The sequence below is a fragment of the Ambystoma mexicanum genome, chromosome 2q (genome assembly GCF_040938575.1).
Source record: "Ambystoma mexicanum isolate Mex_15411 chromosome 2q, UKY_AmexF1_1, whole genome shotgun sequence".
NCBI lineage: Eukaryota > Metazoa > Chordata > Amphibia > Caudata > Ambystomatidae > Ambystoma > Ambystoma mexicanum.
Genome location: NC_090924.1, coordinates 1482720811 through 1482735387, shown reverse-complemented (window position 1 = coordinate 1482735387; position 14577 = coordinate 1482720811). Strand labels below are relative to the sequence as shown.

At 51.1% G+C, this 14577-nt stretch overlaps 1 protein-coding gene across 1 annotated transcript in view; it reads right to left on the bottom strand.

Moving 5' to 3' along the window:
- LOC138570303 (zinc finger protein 354C-like) overlaps positions 1 to 14577 on the bottom strand; it is a 471916-nt gene that overhangs the window by 82803 nt on the left and 374536 nt on the right. The gene's annotated exons all lie outside the window — the stretch shown is intronic.

Here is a 14577-nt window from a genome sequence, read left to right as displayed (position 1 = left end):
GTTCTACTGTGTAAATTACCCTACCTTGTATACTCCACATACTGCCTAACTCTTCTTGAGGGAAGTCTGACTGCTCAGCCACAGCTACCAAGTGAATCTGTGTGGTACAGACTGCTACCAAGTGGGTTTACTGCCAAACACCTGTAGTCCCATATCTTTTGCAGTGGTCCCAGAGGGAACTGCACAGGTTTCTGCCTAACAGTCTTCCCTTCATATCTGGAGGGTGTGGCTGATGGCCCAGGTAACCTCATCCTCGTCTAGATGTGGAGGGCACGTGGAGCTAACAGTCTTCCCTTCATATCTGGAGGGTGTGGCCGATGGCCCAGGGAACCTCACCCTCCTCTAGATGTGGAGGGCACGTGGAGCTAATAGTCTTCCTTTCAAACCTGGAGGGTGAGGCCGATGGCCCAGGTAACCTCATCCTCCTCTAGATGTGGAGGGCATGTGGAGCTAATAGTCTTCCCTTCATATATGGAGGGTGTGGCCGATGGCCCAGGTAACCTTACCCTCCTCTAGATGTGGAGGACACGTGGAGCTAATAGCCTTCCTTTCATATCTGGAGGGTGTGGCCGATGGCCCAGGTAACCTCATCCTCCTCTAGATGTGGAGGGCACGTGGAGCTAATAGTCTTCCCTTCATATCTGGAGGGTGTGGCCGATGGCCCAGGTAACCTCATCCTACTCTAGATGTGGAGGGCACGTGGAGCTAATAGTCTTCCCTTCATATCTGGAGGGTGTAGCCGATGGCCCAGATAACCTCACCCTCTTCTAGATGTGGAGGGGACGTGGAGCTAATAGTCTTCCCTTCAAATCTGGAGGGTGTGGCTGATGGCCCAGGTAATATCACCCTTCTCTAGATATGGAGGGCACGTGGAGCTAATAGTCTTCCCTTCATATCTGGAGGGTGTGACTGATGGCCCAGGTAACCTCAACCTCCTCTAGATGTGGAGGGCATGTGGAGCTAATAGTCTTCCCTTCATATCTGGAGGGTGTAGCCGATGGCCCAGGTAACCTCATCCTCCTATAGATGTGGAGGGCACGTGGAGCTAATAGTCTTCCCTTCATATCTGGAAGGTGTAGCCAATTGCCCAGGTAAACTTACCCTCCTCTAGATGTGGAGGGCACATGGAGCTAATAGTCTTCCTTTCATATCTGGAGGGTGTGGCCGATGGCCCAAGTAACCTCATCCTCCTCTAGATGTGGAGGGCACGCGGAGCTAATAGTCTTCCCTTCATATCTGGAGGGTGTAGCCGATGGCCCAGGTAACCTCACCCTCCTCTAGATGTGGAGGGCACGTGGAGCTAATAGTCTTCCCTTCAAATCTGGAGGGTGTGGCTGATGACCCAGGTAATCTCACCCTCCTCTAGATATGGAGGGCACGTGGAGCTAATAGTCTTCCCTTCATATCTGGAGGGTGTGACTGATGGCCCAGGTACCCTCACCCTCCTCTAGATGTGGAGGGCACGTGGAGCTAATAGTCTTCCCTTCATATCTGAAGGGTGTAGCCGATGGCCCAGGTAACCTCACCCTCCTCTAGATGTGGAGGGCACGTGGAGCTAATAGTCTTCTATGGGCTATGGGGTCTTTTACTCCATAGGGCCTCATGTGTTTTGCTATGTGTGTTACACCGCACCCTCTGTGCCGTAACACTGGTGTGTCCTAGAGGATCCCCACCATAGACTCCATACCCTGGGACTGACTACTGTCTCCCAGGGAATGTAAAGTCACCATTGGCTTTACTAGACCTAAATTTACTAACATAACCCGTACAAACCATCCTATTGTGGACATACTGGTAGGGGTAATTCGATTACCCCTGGTCTGTTGTTCGAGGGGGCACTGTCCCTTCCCCCCTCGTCGAGTTTTGGCTGGTGGCAGTGGAAACTACTTGTTATATTCGACCCCGAATATAATTCTATGGGATTCTTCCCATTGTTGGAGGCTAATACTTTCTTACGTTAGTCTTTAACATACCGCCGGTTTATTTGTCTTAAATAAATCTACCGGATGGTATTTTCTGCCAGAACTCGGTTTTTAAAATGGCGTATGTGTTCGCCTCTGTAACTCCGAACCAAAGGTTGAGCCCTTTGTTTGACTTTTGGCGGGCTTCTGCACAGAGGTCCTCCAAAGTGGTGCCGTTCTGTCTGGGTACCACAGGGGGTGTGGGAGGGGGTTTAGGCACCCTGGACTGAGTTGCCTTGCCAACTCAAGTCGCACTCTGGTGTGATTGGCCCAAGTGGTGAGCCACCCCGCTCACCACTTAGCGTGGTTTGATTGACAGCTCGGCTGAATGAATGGGGGTTTTCAGCATAAAAGCAGGGCTTTTGGGACTGGATCTTCAGAAGTCGCCACAGGACATAAGAATTCGACGAGGGTAAAGCTGAGCCGACCTGCAACGACGACACCTCCGGTGGAGCCCTGCTGAACTGACTCACCACTTCCCAACGACAGAGGAGATCTCCCTGCTGGAGAGTCTTCTTCCCCTGACTAGTGGGAACAACCAGTCCCTTTGCTTTTTCTTTGCTTCAAGGGCGTAGTGGTCGAATTGCCCGTGCTGAGCACCCCGGCAACCGGATAGCCACTAGCTCGTACCGCGACCAAAAGGTGGTGTCTTGTAACGGAGCACTCCGCGGCTGGTCTCTTTCCTGGTGGTGCAACGATCTTCAACTTTCCTTCAACGACGAGACCATCTCATCTCTTGGCAAAGACCCGACTTGCATCCACCACCAGGAACAACTGCCCCCGCCGGAGCTGTCCCTTCACTTACAAGGGACTGTGTCCGCCTGGCTTCCCTTGTGACGGTTAGCATGAGGTGTCTTAATCCTTACCTTCCCATTGGGTCGCCTCCAGACCTTCTTAACTTTTTGTTCTAAACTGGTCCGACCTTTCAGTGACAATTTGCTACAAAGACTCGAAGTGCATTTCCACTGTGATACTTTTTGGGACATATCGCCTTGCCTCTCTTCGAGTGGGCCTGGCCTCTGAACTTTGTGATCTACAGTAGACCCTGCCTTACTTGCCTTGCATTTGCTTTGAAAAAGTGTTGGTACCGAGTTGGCTTCATACCCTGCCTTTTCTCTCCTGTTCTAACGAATATTAGAGTGCCATCTAGGTTAAAGCATTCACCTCTGTCTGCAAATAAGTGGTGCCGTTGAACCTAGACTTGTCCAAATATGGTTAGGGGATCGATATACTTATAGTAATTGTAATTGAAGTTGTTTGCCGTATTAGTGCCAGTGTGTTTTTCGTAGATGTGTTTTTACAATAAATAATTATATATCTTTACACCGAAGCTCTGTTCCGTGCCTGCTTGTTCTACTGTGTAAATTACCCTATCTTGTATACTCCACATACTGCCTAACTCTTCTTGAGGGAAGTCTGACTGCTCAGCCACAGCTACCAAGTGAATCTGTGTGGTACAGACTGCTACCAAGTGGGTTTCCTGCCAAATACCTGTAGTCCTAAATCTTTTGCAGTGGTCCCAGAGGAAACTGCACAGGTTTCTGCCTAACAGCCTTCCCTTCATATCTGGAGGGTGTGGCTGATGGCCCAGGTAACCTCATCCTCGTCTAGATGTGGAGGGCACGTGGAGCTAACAGTCTTCCCTTCATATCTGGAGGGTGTGGCCGATGGCCCAGGGAACCTCACCCTCCTCTAGATGTGGAGGGCACGTGGAGCTAATAGTCTTCCCTTCATACCTGGAGGGTGAGGCCGATGGCCCAGGTAACCTCACCCTCCTCTAGATGTGGAGGGCATGTGGAGCTAATAGTCTTCCCTTCATATATGGAGGGTGTGGCCGATGGCCCAGGTAACCTTACCCTCCTCTAGATGTGGAGGACACGTGGAGCTAATAGTCTTCCTTTCATATCTGGAGGGTGTGGCCGATGGCCCAGGTAACCTCATCCTCCTCTAGATGTGGAGGGCAATTGGAGCTAATAGTCTTCCCTTCATATCTGGAGGGTGTGGCCGATGGCCCAGGTAACCTCATCCTACTCTAGATGTGGAGGGCACGTGGAGGTAATAGTCTTCCCTTCATATCTGGAGGGTGTAGCCGATGGCCCAGATAACCTCACCCTCCTCTAGATGTGGAGGGGACATGGAGCTAATAGTCTTCCCTTCAAATCTGGAGGGTGTGGCTGATTGCCCAGGTAATCTCACCCTCCTCTAGATATGGAGGGCACGTGGAGCTAATAGTCTTCCCTTCATATCTGGAGGGTGTGACTGATGGCCCAGGTAACCTCACCCTCCTCTAGATGTGGAGGGCATGTGGAGCTAATAGTCTTCCCTTCATATCTGGAGGGTGTAGCCGATGGCCCAGGTAACCTCATCCTCCTCTAGATGTGGAAGGCACGTGGAGCTAATAGTCTTCCCTTCATATCTGGAGGGAGTGGGTGATGGCCCAGGTAACCTCACCCTCCTCTAGATGTGGAGGCCACATGGAGCTAATAGTCTTCCCTTCATATCTGGAGGGTGTGGCCGATGGCCCAGGTAACCTCATCCTCCTCTAGATGTGGAGGGCACGTGGAGCTAATAGTCTTCCCTTCATATCTGGATGGTGTGGCCGATGGCCCAGGTAACTCACATTCCTCTAGATGTGGAGGGCACGTGGAACTAATTGTCTTCCCTTCATATCTGGAGGGTGTGGCCGATGGCCCAGGTAATCTCACCCTCCTCTAGATGTGGAGGGCACGTGGAACTAATAGTCTTCCCTTCATATCTGGAGGGTGTGGCTGATGGCCCAGGTAATCTCACCCTCCTCTAGATGGGGAGGGCAAGTAGAGCTAACAGTCTTCCCTTCATATCTGGAGGGTGTAGCCGATGGCCCAGGTAACCTCACCCTCCTATAGATTTGGAGGGCACGTGGAGCTAATAGTCTTCCCTTCATATTTGGAGGGTGTGGCCGATGGCCCAGGTAACCTCACCCTCCTCTAGTTGTGGAGGACACTGTCATGCCGCCGTCCTTTGGTGGCCGCTGGCGGTTATGGAAGGCTTGGCGTTGGCGGCGCCATTAGATGTTCCGTGTGTTTTTTCCTTCCACTTCCTGGTTTATCGGTCTAGCCTTTTCTCTTGTTTCCGTTCCGTGTGTTTTTTCCTTCCACTTCCTGGTTTATCGGTCTAGCCTTTTCTCTTGTTTCCGTATTTAACCACGCCCCTCTCTGGGCTCTGTGCGTTGCAACTTGTTTCTTTCGCTTTGTTGCCGTGCTACTGTGTTTCCAGTACTTCCCCTATTACAAGGTTTACTCAGTAACCAAGCAGTGATTTCTTTCTACTGCTTTTTCCCTTCCTTTTTGCCTGTTTTCTCCGTTCTATTGATTCCCGTGCCTTTCGGGGCTCCTCTATTCCTTCCTGTTTTCCGGATCTCGTTCCGGTATCTGGCAGTGGTGTGTTTTTCTCCAGCCCGGGTTTCCCGGGCTTTTCATGCTACAACTTCAAAATCTACAGCTTGACTGCTTCGGAAAGACTTTCCTGCCTTTCACCTGCACTCCGGACTCTCCAGTCAACTCCTCCAGCACGCAATTGTTATCAACAACATCCGGCGAGAGGTTTTTTTAAGCGGCTGCTTTTTTCCTCTCTTCCTGGCATCTTCGGGACGGGGCCGGCTGTTTCCCTGTTTATCAGGGAATCAGGGTGGCTTCTTCCCGCGGACGACCTTATCTCTTCACAAAGAAGAAAAGACCAAAAGACAAGTCCTACAGACGAGGAAATCTTCTGGAAGAAACAGGTGAGGAGAAAGGGGAGGAGGACATAGACTTATCTGATTTGGAGGAATCTCCGTTATATCCCAGCACTTTTGACAGTTTGCAACGCCAAGAAAAGAACACAATGTCTATCCCGGAACAGGTCCAAGATTTGCTCGCTGCAATGCAGAATGTGACGTTAGAATTACAGGCTGTGAAAGCCGAAAACACTGCTTTGAGGCAGCGTGTCGATCACTTCGAACAGTCCCGGAGTGATTTGCCTCCCATGCCCTTAGCCTGCGGTAAATACGATGGCTCTCCGGCTAGATTCAAAGAGTTCATGGAGGCATGCATAATCTATTTCACTTTCAGACCACAAGCATATGCCTCAGACTCAGCCCGTATAGGTTTTCTAATTTCTAACCTTACGGGTAACGCCCTTTCTTGGGCTACCCCTCTGGTGACCGGTGCCAGCCCTTTACTCCAAGATTATGCTGGTTTCACCGCCCAATTCAAAACGGCTTTTGAAAGGCAAGAGTCTGCGGCAGTCGCCAGCGAACAGCTACTGGATATCCGACAAGGAAGTACGGACCTGCTTACATACATCTCCCGTTTTAAACGGGTGGCTGCTGACGCAGGCTGGCAAGAGAACGCTCAGTACACCATCTTTCGGAGAGGATTAAGGGAGGAACTCAAAGATGAATTAGCAAGGGTTAACCGACCAGCTACTTTAACCGATCTGTGGTCTACTGTTATTCAGCTGGACTTCCGCATCTCAGAACGACGGTCCGAACGTCGAAAACAACGTGGATTTCCTGCTACACTTGATCCTGGATTACCCCCCCTCTCCCACCTGTATATCAAAAGAGGAACCAATGCAGATTGGAACTACCCGAGGGCCACTCACCCCGGAAGAAAGAAGAAGACGCAGAGATAACAACCTGTGTATGTATTGTGGATCCAATCAGCATATACTTAGAGACTGTCCTAACGTGCCTCCCAGACGTTCGGGAAACGCCAGTCCTCGGAACTAGTTGGGACAAGTTACCGAGGGGGATTACCTGGTCCCTTCGTCTCTTTATCGGTCACACCCACACCGTCCACAGTAGAAGACAACCGTCTGATGGTAGTTGGAGTGGAGTTAAGCCTCTCTCAGCAGTCCTATGAGGTTTTGGCACTACTGGACTGTGGGGCTGCCGGTTGCTTTATGGATTTGGTTTGGGCGGAAAAGGTTGGCATTCACCGTTTGCAAAAAGACGAGGATCAAAAGGTGGAGGGTGTAGATGGTAGACCACTCAGCTCGGGCCTTATCACTCATACTACACCCCCTATGCAGATGAAGATCCTACATCACAACAAGACCATTCAATTTGACCTCATCCGAGCTGCACATTTTCCATTGATCCTGGGAGTCTCGTGGCTTCGGAAGCATAATCCGACCATAGATTGGACAAAGAATCAACTGTCCTTTACATCAGCCTTTTGTCGTAGTTCATGTTCCTCACAGACCCAACATACTACGGTTCATGTTTGTCCGGAATTAGACTCTAGTTCGGAGGTACTTAAGGTAAACAGTATTCCCAGAGAATATCTCCGCTACCAGGAGGTATTTACGGACGATGGTCCTCAGAAGTTACCACCTCATAGACCAGAGGACTGTCAGATCGTTCTCCAGCCCAATGCTGTGGTACCTTTTGGAAGGATGTTTTCTCTTTCTCTTAAGGAAAAGAAAGCACTTAAAGAATACCTGGATGCTAATACACATCATGGTCTGATCCGACCTTCGTTTTCTCCTGCTGGAGCTTCGCTTTTTTTTGTTCCAAAGAAAGGTTCCGATGAACTTCGCCCTTGCATTGACTATAGGGGTCTTAACCAAGTTACTCTCAGAGATAGGTATTCCATGCCACTTATCGGAGACATCCTAGAAGCTGTTCAAGGGGCGAAGTTCTTCTCAAAGATTGATTTAAGAAGAGCCTACCACCTTTTGAGGATACGATCCGGTGACGAATGGAAGACGGCTTTTCGCACTCCCTTCGGACACTATGAATATTGTGTTATGCCGTTTGGTCTTGTCAATGCTCCATCTGTATTTCAGAGATTCATGGATCGCATTTTCTCCAATCTACTTTTTCATTCTGCTGTCGTCTACCTCGACGACATTTTGGTGTATTCCAAAGACGCTCGACTTCATGCTAAACATCTCCACCAAGTCCTTCAAAGATTGCAAGACAATCTGCTCAAGGCCAATGCTGACAAGTGCATTTTTCAAGTCTCCGAGGTCAACTATCTTGGCTTTATCCTGTCTTCAGAAGGTATTCGCATGGATCCCGCTAAGACCGATGCCATCTTGCAATGGCCAACACCCCATACCATCAAAGACGTCCAAAGGTTTTTAGGTCTAGCCAATTTTTATCGAAAATTCATCCAAGGATTCTCGGATCGAGTTCTTCCCATTACAAGGTTGCTAAAGAAGTCATCCATGCCCTTCTCCTGGTCTTCTGAGGCAAACCGGGCTTTCCAACTTCTCAAGAAGGAATTCTGCTCTGCCCCGGTACTTCATCAACCAGATCAGAATCTAAGATTCATTGTGGAGACTGACGCCTCTTCTGCAGCAATTGGAGCAGCTCTCCTACAGGAACACGGGGAGCTAGAATATCCCGTTGCCTACATGTCCAAAACACTGACCGACAGTCAAACACATTATTCGGTGATTGAAAAGGAACTTCTGGCCATGAAATCCGCATGCGAAGAATGGCGACATCTCCTACAGGGAGCTACTCATCCTTTTGAGATCAGAACAGACCATAAAAATCTAAGACTCTGCAGAAGATGGAATGCGTCAACTCACGTCAAGCTCGCTGGGCACATTTTTTCTCCCAATATGATTTCCTACTGACTTACTTACCAGGTTCCAAGAACATACTTGCTGATGCCCTTTCCAGAAGACCAGTACCAGACAGGGTTCTGAAGGAATTTCCCAGCCTCATGCTACCAGACGTTAAAGTGATCTGTTCTGTGGATTCGTTTCTGGACAGAGTCCGTGAGGTCACACGGTCCACTAACCCTCTTCCGAAGGATCTATCCATACAAGGTGGTTTATGTTTTCAACAACAACGACTATTTCTACCAGACAGTATCTCCCGTCAGTCAGCTTTAAAATGGTGCCATGATGATCCAACAGCGGGACACAGAGGTGTAAAGAACACCTTGGAGTTGCTTCTTCGCAGGTTCTGGTGGCCTGGGATGGCCAAAGAAGTTACAACCTACGTCAAGTCATGCCCGGTATGTTGTCGATCAAAGTACAGCACTCAAAAGGCAATAGGGTTTCTCCAACAACAGGACCTTCCGAAGAGACCCTGGTGCGTTATTTCTACAGATTTCATTGTGGATCTGCCACCTTCAGAAGGTTGTTCATGCATCATGGTAACGGTCGATTGCTTCACCAAGATGGCACATTTCACTCATTTGGCGGGTCTTCCTACTGCAGCCGAGATGGCGGCAGTGTTTGCCAGGGAAATATTCCGCTTACATGGTACCCCGGACAAGATTATTTCTGACAGGGGATCTCAGTACACCTCGAAGTTCTGGAAGGAACTTTGTGAAAGACTGGGTATGGAACGAGCTTTGTCATCCGGTTTCCACCCACAGACCAATGGACAGACAGAAAGAACGAACGCCACTCTGGAGCAATATCTTCGGTGTTTCGCTAATGCCCAACAGGACGATTGGGTTAGTCTGTTGGTTACGGCAGAATTTGCCTATAACAATGCAGAGCACAGTGCCACTGGTCTCAGTCCTTTCTTTTGTTCCTATGGCTTCCATCCCAGCTTTATTCCTTCTCTCTCTTTTCCTCCTTCTACAACTCCATCTGTTGATGCCCTACTTACCAGTATCTCGGATGCTCACAAGTCTGCCACAAGTTGCTTGCGAGCTAGCAGTCTCCGGTACCGAGCTTACTGCAACCTTAAGCGCCAGCCGGTTCCGGCATGGCATAAGGGCACCAAGGTCTGGTTGTCTACTAGGTTTCTACCTCGTTGGCTACACCCCTCTAAACTTTCACCCCGCTATCTGGGTCCTTTCCCTATTCTACGCCAGATCAATCCTGTGGCCTTTCGTCTCCAGTTGCCGAAACATATGCACCGTCTCCATCCGGTGTTTCATTCCTCCCTCCTTAGGGAATACAAGAGTGATCCCTACCTTCGCACTTTGCCGCGTGATCCGGTTCCCAAAGTGGTTCCTTCTGATGAGTATGAGGTGGCCTCCATCCGGGACTCCCGCTATCATCAGGGTCGCTTGGAGTATCTCATCCACTGGAAAGGATATCCGCACTCAGAGGACTCCTGGGAACCGGTGTCTCATGTTCACGCTCCGGCATTGATTCAGCGGTTTCACCGTCTTTTCCCGGGTAAACCGGGGGGGGTGCCGCTTGGGAGGGGGCATACTGTCATGCCGCCGTCCTTTGGTGGCCGCTGGCGGTTATGGAAGGCTTGGCGTTGGCGGCGCCATTAGATGTTCCGTGTGTTTTTTCCTTCCACTTCCTGGTTTATCGGTCTAGCCTTTTCTCTTGTTTCCGTTCCGTGTGTTTTTTCCTTCCACTTCCTGGTTTATCGGTCTAGCCTTTTCTCTTGTTTCCGTATTTAACCACGCCCCTCTCTGGGCTCTGTGCGTTGCAACTTGTTTCTTTCGCTTTGTTGCCGTGCTACTGTGTTTCCAGTACTTCCCCTATTACCTGGTTTACTCAGTAACCAAGCAGTGATTTCTTTCTACTGCTTTTTCCCTTCCTTTTTGCCTGTTTTCTCCGTTCTATTGATTCCCGTGCCTTTCGGGGCTCCTCTATTCCTTCCTGTTTTCCGGATCTCGTTCCGGTATCTGGCAGTGGTGTGTTTTTCTCCAGCCCGGGTTTCCCGGGCTTTTCATGCTACAACTTCAAAATCTACAGCTTGACTGCTTCGGAAAGACTTTCCTGCCTTTCACCTGCACTCCGGACTCTCCAGCCAACTCCTCCAGCACGCAATTGTTATCAACAACATCCGGCGAGAGGTTTTTTTTAAGCGGGTGCTTTTTTCCCCTCTTCCTGGCATCTTCGGGACGGGGCCGGCTGTTTCCCTGTTTATCAGGGAATCAGGGTGGCTTCTTCCCGCGGACGACCTTATCTCTTCAAAAAGAAGAAAAGACCAAAAGACAAGTCCTACAGACGAGGAAATCTTCTGGAAGAAACAGGTGAGGAGAAAGGGGAGGAGGACATAGACTTATCTGATTTGGAGGAATCTCCGTTATATCCCAGCACTTTTGACAGACACGTGGAGCTAATAGTCTTCCCTTCATATCTGGAGGGTCTGGCCGATGGCCCAGGTAACCTCACCCTCCTCTAGATGTGGGGAGCAGCTGGAGCTAATAGTCTTCCTTTCATATCTGGAGGGTGTGGCCGATAGCGCAGGTAACCTCATCCTCCTCTAGATGTGGAGGGCACGTGGAGCTAAGTCTTCCCTTCATATCTGGAGGGTATGGCCGATGGCCCAGGTAACCTCAACCTCCTCTAGATGTGGAGGGCACTTGGAGCTAATAGTCTTCCCTTCATATCTGGAGGGTGTGGCCGATGGCCCAGGTAACCTCACCCTCCTCTAAATGTGGAGGGCACGTGGAGCTAATAGTCTTCCCTTCATATCTGGAGGGTGTGGCCGATGGCCCAGGTAACCTCACCCTCCTCTAGATGTGGAGGGCACGTGGAACTAATAGTCTTCCCTTCATATCTGGAGGGTGTGGCCGATGGCCCAGGTAAACTCATCCTCCTCTAGATGTGGAGGGCACGTGGAGCTAATAGTCTTCCCTTCATATCTGGAGGGTGTAGCCGATGGCCCAGGTAACCTCATCCTCCTATAGATGTGGAGGGCACGTGGAGCTAATAGTCTTCCCTTCATATCTGGAGGGTGTAGCCGATGGCCCAGGTAACCTCACCCTCCTATAGATGTGGAGGGCACGTGGAGCTAATAGTCTTGCCTTCATATCTGGAGGGTGTGGCCGATGGCCCAGGTAACCTCACCCTCCTCTAGATGTGGAGGGCATGTGGAGCTAATAGTCTTGCCTTCATATCTGGAGGGTGTGGCTGATGGCCCAGGTAACCTCACCCTCCTCTAGATGTGGAGGGCATGTGGAGCTAATAGTCTTCCCTTCATATCTGGAGGGTGTGGCCGATGGCCCAGGTAACCTCACCCTCCTCTAGATGTGGAGGCCGGGTGGAGCTAATAGTCTTCCCTTCATACCTGGAGGGTGTGGCCGATGGCCCAGGTAACCTCATCCTCCTCTAGATGTGGAGGCCACGTGGAGCTAATAGTTTTCCCTTCATATCTGAAGGGTGTGGCCGATGGCCCAGGTAACCTCACCCTCCTCTAGATGTGGAGGGCACGTGGAGTTCATAGTCTTCCCTTCATATCAGGAGGGTGTCGCCGATGGCCCAGGTAACCTCACCCTCCTCTAGATGTGGAGGGCACGTGGAGCTAATAGTCTTCCCTTCATATCTGGAGGTTGTGGCCGATGGCCCAGGTAACCTGACCCTCCTCTAGATGTGGAGGGCACGTGGAGCTAATAGTCTTCCCTTCATATCTGGAGGGTGTCGCCGATTGCCCAGGTAACCTCACCCTCCTCTAGATGTGGAGGCTATGTGGAGCTGATAGTCTTCCCTTCATATCTGGAGAGTGTGGCTGATGGCCCAGGTAACTTCCCCCTCCTCTAGATGTGGTGGGCACGTGGAGCTAATAGTCTTCCCTTCATATCTGCAGGGTGTGGCCGATGGGCCAGGTAACCTCACCCTCCTCTAGATGTGGAGGGCACGTGGAGCTAATAGTCTTCCCTTCATATCTGGAGGGTGTGGCCGATGGCCCAGGTAACCTCACCCTCCTCTAGATGTGGAGGGCACGTGGAGCTAATAGTCTTCCCTTCATATCTGGAGGGTATGGCCGTTGGCCCAGGTAACCTCATCCTCCTCTAGATGTGGAGGGCATGTGGAGATAATAGTCTTCCCTTCCTATCTGGCGGGTGTGGCCGTTGGCCCAGGTAACCTCATCCTCCTCTAGATGTGGAGGGCACGTGGACCTAATAGTCTTCCCTTCATATCTGGAGGGTGTGGCCGATGGCCCAGGTAACCTCATCCTCCTCTAGATGTGGAGGCCACGTGGAGCTAATAGTCTTCCCTTCATATCTGGAGGGTGTGGCCGATGGCCCAGGTAACCTCATCCTCCTCTAGATGTGGAGGCCACGTGGAGCTAATAGTCTTCCCTTCATATCTGGAGGGTGTGGCCGATGGCCCAGGTAACCTCACTCTCCTCTAGATGTGGAGGGCACGTGGAGCTAATAGTCTTCCCTTCATATCTGGACGGTGTGGCCGATGGCCCAGTTAACCTCACCCTCCTCTAGATGTGGAGGGCACGTGGAGCTAACAGTCTTCCCTTCATATCTGGAGGGTGTAGCTGATTGTCCAGGTAACCTCACCCTCCTCTAGATGTGGAGGGCACGTGGAACTAATATTCTTCCCTTCATATCTGGAGGGTGTGGCTGATGGCCCAGGTAATCTCACCCTCCTCTAGATGTGGAGGGCAGGTAGAGCTAATAGTCTTCCCTTCATATCTGGAGGGTCTGGCCGATGGCCCAGGTAACCGCACCCTCCTCTAGATGTGGAGGGCACGTGGAGCTAATAGTCTTCCCTTCATATCTGGAGGGTGTGGCCGATGGCCCAGGTAACCTCACCCTCCTCTAGATGTGGAGGGCACGTGGAGCTAATAGTCTTCCCTTCATATCTGGAGGGTGTAGCCGATGGCCCAGGTAACCTCACCCTCCTCTAGATGTGGAGGGCACGTGAAGCTAATAGTCTTCCCTTCAGGAGGGTGTGGCCGATGGCCCAGGTAACCTCACCCTCCTCTAGATGTGGAGGGCACGTGGAGCTAATAGTCTTCCCTTCAGGAGGGTGTGGCCGATGGCCCAGGTAACCTCACCCTCCGCTAGATGTGGAGGGCACGTGGAGCTAATAGTCTTGCCTTCATATCTGGAGGGTGTAGCCGATGGCCCAGGTAACCTCACCCTCCTCTAAATGGGGAGGGCACGTGGAGCTAATAGTCTTCCCTTCATATCTGGAGGGTGTGGCCGATGGCCCAGGTAACCTCCCCCTCCTGTAGATGTGGAGGGCACGTGGAGCTAATAGTCTTCCCTTCATATCTGGAGGGTGTGGCTGATGGCCCAGGTAACCTCATCCTCCTCTAGATGTGGAGGGCACATGGAGCTAATATTCTTCCCTTCATATCTGGAGGGTGTGGCCGATGGCCCAGGTAACATCATCCTCCTCTAGATGTGGAGGTCAGGTGGAGCTAATAGTCTTCCCTTCATATCTGGAGGGTGTAGCCGATGGCCCAGGTAAGCTCATCCTCCTCTAGATGTGGAGGGCACGTGGAGCTAATAGTCTTCCCTTCATATCTGGAGGGAGTGGCCGATGGCTCAGGTAACCTCACCCTCCTCTAGATTTGGAGGCCACGTGGAGCTAATAGTCTTCCCTTCATATCTGGAGGGTGTGGCCGATGGCCCAGGTAACCTCATCCTCCTCTAGATGTGGAGGGCACGTGGAGCTTATAGTCTTCCCTTCATATCTGGAGGGTGTGGCCGTTGGCCCAGGTAACCTCACCCTCCTCTAGATGTGGAGGGCACGTGGAGCTAATAGTCTTCCCTTCATATCTGGAAGGTGTGGCCGATGGCCCAGGTAACCTCACCCTCCTCTAGATGTGGAGGGCACGTGGAACTAATATTCTTCCCTTTATATCTGGAGGGTGTGGCTGATGGCCCAGGTAATCTCACCCTCTAGATGTGGAGGGCACGTAGAGCTAATAGTCTTCCCTTCATATCTGGAGGGTGTGGCCGAT